This window comes from Mobula hypostoma, chromosome 8 (assembly GCF_963921235.1).
Source record: "Mobula hypostoma chromosome 8, sMobHyp1.1, whole genome shotgun sequence".
Taxonomy (NCBI): domain Eukaryota; kingdom Metazoa; phylum Chordata; class Chondrichthyes; order Myliobatiformes; family Myliobatidae; genus Mobula; species Mobula hypostoma.
In genome coordinates, this window is record NC_086104.1 from 3,268,336 (window position 1) to 3,277,054 (window position 8,719).

General features: G+C 48.3%; 1 pseudogene; it reads left to right on the forward strand.

Annotated features, from left to right (window-relative positions):
- Positions 1-802: 802 nt before the first annotated feature.
- LOC134350653 (C-Jun-amino-terminal kinase-interacting protein 4-like) lies at positions 803-8,456 on the forward strand (annotated as a pseudogene).
- The last annotated feature ends 263 nt before the right edge of the window (positions 8,457-8,719 follow it).

Consider the following 8,719-nt stretch of genomic DNA (forward strand, 5'->3'; position numbering starts at 1 on the left):
ACTAAGAAAGTTTTATTAAAGAAACAAGCAACACAGTAATCGAAAGGATAATTAATGCAACAGTTCAGCGATGATAAACACACATGTGCACAGAATTAAGATAACAGCATCAATCAAGCTCTATCGTTGTCTAGGGGTAAATGACCAAATTTCAAAATGACTCAAAGTTCAGTCCAGTTCAGTTCGCAGTAATCGTTGCCATGGCGATGGACAACGTGGGGGGAGAGAGAGAGAACGGGAACGACTGATCATTCAGACACGGCTTCACTCACAGACTGGCGAGATGGCTCACAAGCAGCTTTTGGGCGGGTCCTTGGTGATGTCACCTGAGGTCACCGACTGTGACCCCTCCTCCAGATGCGGTCGATCCTCTGCAGTGAACCCGGCACCCAGGCAAGGGCGGACACACACCGGGTTCCCGCTGATCGTACCTTTCCACCCTGGCCGTTGTCTGGTACCTCTCACCGACTTGTGAGAAGCATACCGCTTCCAGGGTCTCGTTACCTCGGGTGGCGTGTGTCTGCTTGCCTTAGCGAACCTGTCCCTTTTTATCCCCCTGCTGGGGTATCGCCTGTCCATCACTTCAAACAGTTCAAGGTTCAAAGGGGGGAGCCGTTCCAGACAGCTCTCTCTCCCCTGTTCCTTCATTACACATCTCCAGACGCTGCTCCATTGTTCCTTATCTCTCCTTCTCCTGAGGGCAGGTGGCAGACCACTTGCTGATGTCACTGATGCTAACCCAGGCCAGCAAACATCTTAATTTTATGTGTATTCTCGTCACACTGCTCTGCCAGACTCTGCCATGGGCAATTCAACATCTCCAAGAAAGGAAAGCCTGGTGACCGAAGGGTTACTCAAAGACTTGAACCAAGCCAGTAGAAAACCAGATAACAGGAAAAATATTGATGTGCAAGTTCAGCAGGACTCAAGAATGCAAGCAGTTAGTATGACTGAAAGTGGAGAAATCACAGGTTCAAGCTATCATTGACTCATCACCTGAAATGGATATGGATCGTGATTTTAATGGCTACAAAGGAACAAGCACGCCAACCCAGGGAATAGAGAACAAAGCTTTTGATCGAAACACAGAATCCGTTTTTGATGAATTGTCCCAATCAGCTTCTGAGCTGATTGGTGATGTGGATGAAGGGGCAAGTTTGCTGGGTATGGGTCGAGAAGTTGAGAATCTTCTTCAGGAAAATACAGAGCTGCTGCAGACCAGAAATGCACTGAACGTGGTGAAGAATGACCTGATAGCGCAGGTTGATGAGCTGACATGTGAAAAGGATGTGTTGCAGGGAGAGTTGGAGTCAGTCAGACAAGCCAAGCTGAAGCTGGAGGAGAAAAAAGACCTAGAAGAAGAGCTGAAGAAAGTACGTTTGGAGGTTGAAGAAGCATAGAGCAGATCTAAGGAGGATTCTGATGAAAGCGATGTTCCTACTGCTCAGAGAAAGTGCTTCACTCGTATAGAGATGGCCAGAGTCCTTATGGAGAGTAACCAGTGTAAAGAGCAATTAACGGAGCTGCAGGAAGCGGTACAGTGGACAGAGATGATTTGTGCCTCAAGGGAGAACCCATCCATTCAGAAGAAAAAGAAATCTACCATCTGGCAGTTTTTTAGCCGTTTACTCAAGTTCTATGTTCTATGAAAGTAGGTAAGTCACTTGGAGCACATGGTCAACACCCGAGGGTTCTGAAAGAGGTGGCTGAAGTGATTGCAGAGGCATTAGTAGTGATCTTTCAAGAATCTCTAGATTCTGGAAAGGTCTGGAGGCTGTAAAATTACAACTGTCACTCCATTTATTCCCACTCCTTGCCTCCTGCCAATCAGCCAATCTTCTATCCATGCTTGTATCTTTCCTGTAATACCATGGGCTCTTATCTTGTAAAGCAACCTCATGTGCAACACCTTGTCAAAGGCCTTCTGAAAATCCAAGGGCAGGACATCCACTGGTTCTCCTTTGTCTCTGCTGCCTGCTATTTCCTCAAAGAATTCCACAGATTTTTCAGGAAGGATACGCCCTTAAGGAAACCCTGCTGACTTTGGCCTATTTTATCATGTGCCTCCAAATACCCCAACACCTCATCCTTAATAATGGGCTCCAACATCTTCCCAACCACTGAAGTCAGGCTACCTGGCATATAATTTCCTTTTTTTGCTTCCCTCCCTTCTTAAAGAGAGGAGTGACATTTTTGAGGCACTTATCCAAGAAAGAATATCCTGCCATTGGAGAGGGACAAGAGGAGATTCCTGTGAGGAGTCGCACACAGATTATTAAATAAACTACAGTGCCCAGTATGAGAGGTAATATACTCATGTGGACTGTGATTGGTGATGTTAGTGAGGGGACTGTGTGATGAAAAAAGTTACTGATTGGCAGTGTGGCTATGAGGAGAATGTGGAGAGATTTCAGACAGACATAACAGGTAAGTGAATTGTCAGATGGAAAGAATGAGATTGAAAAGTGTTGGTGTCCAAAGGAACCTGGATGTCCTACTTATGTAATGAAGGTGATATGTAGGTGTGGTGAGTAAATATGTGATAATCTTCATGGCAAGAGGTTTCAGCTACATATTTCTGTAGTGATGTGACATCCTGGTTACTGTGGATCTGGAATATTGTGTGATGGTTTATAAGGTGATGTTCCTTCAGCAGCATTTCCGTGTGCTCCCAATGCATGGCCTCAAAGTTCTCGATACCATCCTGAATATTGCTTCCTGGGTCATGGGCCAGTGGTTCCCAGGAGTCAGTGGGAAGCTGCATTTCTTCACAGAAACTTGCATGGTATATCCTTCTCAAGGAAAAACACTGCTTTTAATATCCCTTTAATATTTAGCCACAGCCCATGAAATCACTCTCCCCTTTAACACATGAGGAAATTGTGATTATACAAAGAATTAATTCCTCCTCAAATTCAGATTAGGATTACCAAACAACCAGACTGTGCTCAAAAAGCAAAGAGCTGATCATGGGGGGAAAGAGGCTGTGGATGCTGGAATCTGTCACAAAAAGCAAACTTGGAAGAAGAAAGCATGCTGAAGGTTTGTCAGGTGTGTCTGAGGGGAAGGAAGGAATTGGTGACATTTCAATCTGGGATCCTGTATCAGGATTGAGAGTGCAGAGGGAAGACAGCCAGAATAAAGGGATGGAGGGACGAGTGATAAGGAGCCTAGAAGGTGATAGGAGTCACTACTGGAAATCTAAAACAAAAGCCACATTCAATAGTGCTGCATGGAGGTCGGGGGGGGGCGGAGGGGTTAAACTGGAGTTGCAGAGGGATGGGAATCAGAGTTTCAGAACAGCTAGTGTGAGAGGTTGTGGAGACAGATGTTGGTATGACCTTAGACAAAGTCAGGAATCAAAAGGTTGAGCATGGTGTGACTAGTGTACTGAGCTGCATGTATTTATTTTGCAAGAAGTATCAGAGGAGAGTCAGATGAGCTTAGGACATGGATCAACACCTGGAACTATGACATTGCAGCTATTAGTGAGACTTGTTGCAGGAGGGGTCGGATTGGCAGCTTAATATACTGGGGTTCCATATTTTAGACATGACAGAGAGGGAGGGGTTAAAGGAGAAGTATTACCTGTCAGGTAAAATATCACAGCAGTCCTCAGTCAGGGCAGACAACACACACGAAATGCTGGAGGAACTCAGCAGGCCAGGCAGCATTGATGGAAAAAAGTATAGTCGACGTTTTGGTCCAAAACCCTACGGCAGGACTGGAGAAAAAATGTTGAGAAGTAGATTTAAAAGGTGGTGGGAGGGAAGAGAGAACTATCAGGTGATAGGTGAAACCTGGAGGGGAAAGGATGAAGTAAAGAGCTGGGAAGTTGATTGGTGAAAGGGACAGAAGGTGTGGAAGAAAGAAAAAAGTGGGAGGAGCACCATAGGGAGGTGACGAGTGGGCAAGAAAATAAGGTGAGGGAGGGAAAAGGTGAAGTGGGGGGTGGGTGGGGGCTTTACCAGAAGTTTAAGAAATTGATGCGCATGCTATCAAGTTGGAGGCCACCCAAACAGAAATAAGGTGTTGTTTCGCCCACCTAAGTGTGGTATCATCATGACAGTGGAGGAGGCCATGGAGAGACATATTGGAATAGGAATGGGAAGTGGAATTAAAATGGGGGGCCACTGGGAGATCCCGTTCGTTCTGGTGGACAGAGCATAGGTGCTCAGCGAAGCAGTCTCCCAGTCTACATTGGGACTCACCAATATACAGGAAGCCACAACGGGAGCACCAAACATTATGTGTGGAACTGAGAAATAAGGAAGTTATGACCACGTTAATGGGGCTATATTAAAGACCACCAACGGTCCTACGGATTTAGAAGAACAAATTTCCAGAGAGCTCATAGACTGTTGCAAGAAACATAGGTTATTATAATAGGTGATGTTAACTTTCCACATATTGAGTGGAAATACCATATTGTAAAAGGACGAGATTGGACAGAGTTTGTCAAACGTGTTCAGGAAAGTTTCCTTCACCAGTATGTAGAAATTCCAATGAGAGAGTGTCTGATACTTGACCTGCTATTAAGGATTGAGACTGAAATTTGTGTAAGGGAACACTTTGCATTTAGTGATCATAATGCCATTAGTTTCAAGGTTAATTATGGAAAAGGATAGGTCTGGTCCAAGGGTTGAGATTCTAAATTAGAAAAAGAGAAAAACCTGTTCATCCACAAAATGATTTGCATATATTGATAATATTTCCCACTGGATCCCTCTTTTTGCCTCCATAATTCACTTTGCTCCACTGTAATACTAATACATCTGATCTAGCTTCTCCTCAGATTTCAGGGAGAATTCAATCAGATTATGATCACTTTCCCCTAAGGGTTTGTTTACCTTCAGCTCTCTAATCAATTCTGCTTCATTGCACAACACCCAATCCAGAATAGCTGATTCCCTAGTGGGGTCAACCACCAGCTGCTCTAAAAAGCCATCTTGTGCGTATTCTACAAATTCCTCATCTTGGAATCCAGCACCAACCTGATTTTCAATTCTACCTACATATTGAAGTTCCCAATGACGATTGTAACATTGCCCATTTGGCATGCATTTTCTATCTCCCATTGTAATTTGTAGAGCACATCCTCACCACTGTTTGGGGGTCTTCACACAACTCCCATCAGGATCTTTTTACCCTTGCTGTTCCTTAGCTCCATCCACAATGATTCAACACCTTCTGACCCAATGTCACCTCTTTCTAATGATTTGATTTCATTTTCCACAAACAGAGCAAAGCCACCCCATTGCCTTCCTGCCCGTCCATAAGACCAGAGTACATAGGGGCAGAGTTAGGCCATTCAGCCCATCGAGTCTGTTCACCATTCCATCATGGCTGATCCCAGATCCCACTCAGCCCCATGCGCCTGCCTTCTCGCCATATCATTTGATGCCCTGACTGATCAGGAATCGATGAACATCTGCCCTAAATATACCCACGAACTTGGCATACACCGCAATCTGTGGCAGAGCATTCCACTGGTTTACTACTCTGGCTAAAAATTTCCTCCTTACCTCTGTTCTAAAGGGGGGTTGCCCCTCAATTTTGAGGTTGTGCCCTCTAGTTCTGGATACCCCCACCATAGGATACCTTACATTACAAGGCTGTATGCCTGGGAAACACAGAAGAGGAAGGCAAAGAAGAAAATATATGGACACTGTGAAAGAACTAACAGATCTACGTGTGCGAGATATCATTGACGCTGCATGGGATCGTTCAAAGTGGAAAGCCATGATCGCCCAAGCGTATTACGCGCAAGGCACATGAAGAAGAGGATCACAGACCCAACCTGTAAATTAGCCTTCTTGGAGTCTTGCACAAGGACTTTTAAGTCCCTCTGCCCCTCTGATGTTTGAACCTTCTCCCCATTTAGATAATAGTCTGCACTATTGGTTCATTTACCAAAATACATTATCATACATTTCCCAACACTGTATTCCATCTGCCACTTTTTGTCATGGTCCGGTCCATGAAGTCCGTATTCCGGTTCACGGTCCGGTCCATCAACACTTGCTCCAGGTTTTCCTGTCTACCCTGTCTCTGTTCTTGTTGAGCTCTAATTGACTCAGCTGATGCTCGTTGGGGCTGGCTGCATAAATACCTTCAGAGACCAGGGCACGGCTGCTGAATTGTTCTTGTCCTTACTCCTTGTATCCCTTCCTCTGCCTTCTGTTTCCTGGCCTGAAGCCCTGCCTGGTCCTGCTGGTAACTCTCGCCTCACCTGAAGTTCTCGTCTCGTCTCGTCTCGCCTTGCTTTGCCAGAAGCCTTGCCTTGTCTTGCCGGTTACTCTTGCCTCATCTCACCTGCAGTCTTGTCATGGAGCCACCCTGTATCTAGCTCCCTTCCTCTCCCTTGCCTCCGCCCAGGTAAGCCAGGTTGTCTTGCCGTTACCTGCGGTTGGTTCTGTCCCTTCCTGTCCCTTGCCTCCGTCGGGTAAGCCAAGCCGTATTGCTGTTACCTACGGTGGGTTCTGTCCCTTCCTGTCTCTTGCCTCCATTGGGTAAGCCAGGCCATATTGCCATTACCTATGGTTGGTTCTGTCCCTTCCTAACCCTTGCCTCCATCGGGTAAGCCAGGCCGTCTTGCCGTTACCTGCGGTTGGTTCTGTCCCTTCCTGTCCCTTGCCTCTGTTGGGTGATGATCCGTGCCCTGCCCAGGAGGAGCCTCTAGCCTCTGGCCTCCAGCCAAGCCTCTATCCTCTAGCCTCTGGCCTCCTGCCAAGCCTCTAGCCTCCAGCCTCCTGCCAAGCCTCAAGCCTAAAGACTCCAGCCTCCTGCCAAGCCTCAAGCCTGAAGACTCCAGCCTCCTGCCTAGCCTCAAGCCTGAAGACTCCAGCCTCCTGCCTAGCCTCAAGCCTGAAGACTCCAGCCTCCTGCCTAGCCTCAAGCCTGAAGACTCCATCCTCCTGCCTAGCCTCAAGCCTGAAAGACTCCAGCCTCCTGCCTAGCCTCAAGCCTGGACTCCAGCCTCCTGCCTAGCCTCGCCTCAAGTCTCTAGCCTCTAGCCTCAAGCCTGAAAACTCCAGCTTCCTGCCTCCTGCCAAGCCTTGTTTCTAGCCTCTAGCCTCAAGCCTGAAGACTCCAGCTTCCTGCCTCCTGCCAAGCCTCATCTCTAGCCTCTAGCCTCAAGTCTGAAGACTCCAGCCTCCTGCCTCCTGCCAAACCTCACCTCAAGTCTCTAGCCTCTAGCCTCAAGCCAGAAGACTCCAGCTTCCTTCCTCCTGCCAAGCCTTGTTTCTAGCCTCTAGCCTCAAGCCTGAAGACTCCAGCCTCCTGCCTCCTGCCAAGCCTCGACTCTAGCCTCTAGCCTCAAGCCTGAAGACTCCAGCCTCCTGCCTCCTGCCAAACCTTGCCTCAAGTCTCTAGCCTCTAGCCTCAAGCCAGAAGACTCCAGCTTCCTGCCTCCTGCCAAGGCTCGTTTCTAGCCTCTAGCCTCAAGCCTGAAGACTCCAGCCTTCTGCCTCCTGCCAAGCCTCGCCTCAAGTCTCTAGCCTCTAGCCTCAAGCCTGAAGACTCCAGCCTCCTGCCTAGCCTCAAGCCTGGACTCCAGCCTCCTGCCTAGCCTCGCCTCAAGTCTCTAGCCTCTAGCCTCAAGCCTGAAGACTCCAGCCTCCTGCCTAGCCTCAAGCCTGGACTCCAGCCTCCTGCCTAGCCTCGCCTCAAGTCTCTAGCCTCTAGCCTCAAGCCTGAAAACTCCAGCTTCCTGCCTCCTGCCAAGCCTTGTTTCTAGCCTCTAGCCTCAAGCCTGAAGACTCCAGCTTCCTGCCTCCTGCCAAGCCTCATCTCTAGCCTCTAGCCTCAAGTCTGAAGACTCCATCCTCCTGCCTCCTGCCAAACCTCACCTCAAGTCTCTAGCCTCTAGCCTCAAGCCAGAAGACTCCAGCCTCCTGCCTCCTGCCAAGCCTCGACTCTAGCCTCTAGCCTCAAGCCTGAAGACTCCAGCCTCCTGCCTCCTGCCAAGCCTCACCTCTGGTCTCTAGCCTCAAGTCTGAAGACTCCAGCCTCCAGCCTCCTGCCAAGCCTCGCCTCTAGTCTCTAGCCTCAAGCCTGAAGACTCCAGCCTCATCCTGCCTGCCAACCAAACCTTGTCCTTGCCTAGTTCTGGGGTCCGAGCCTGAGGAAAGACCCAGGTACTGGGTCCTTGTCCAGTCTCTGCCTTGGAGTCCAAGCCTGGGCTCCTAGCTCCCTTGTCCAGTCCTGTTCCGGGTTCCCGGTTTTCGTGTCCCTGTTCTTGCCCTCACCCCGTATCCTAGTCCTGTCCCTAGTACTTCAGTGTCTGTGTCTTGCACTTGGGTCCGTTCCCAGCCACCGCCGTATGACACTTTTTTGTCCATTCTTCCAATTTGTCTAAGTCCTGCACCAATCGCATTGCTTCCTCAACACTACCTACCCCTCCACCTATCTTCATATCATCCGCAAACTTTGCCAAAAAGCCATCAATTCCATTATCTAAATCATTGACAAGCAATGTGAAAAGCAGTGGTCCCAATACTGACCCCTGAGGAACACCACTGGTCACCAGAGGCCAACCAGAAAAGGATCCTTTTATTCCCACTCACTGCCTCCTGCCTGTCAGCCATTCTGCTATCTGTGTCAGTATCTTTCCTGTAACAGCTTAGGATTTTATCAAGTATAGCACCTTATCAAATGCCTTCTGAAAATCCAAGTATATGATATCCACTGCCTCTCCTGTGTCTACTCTTCTTGT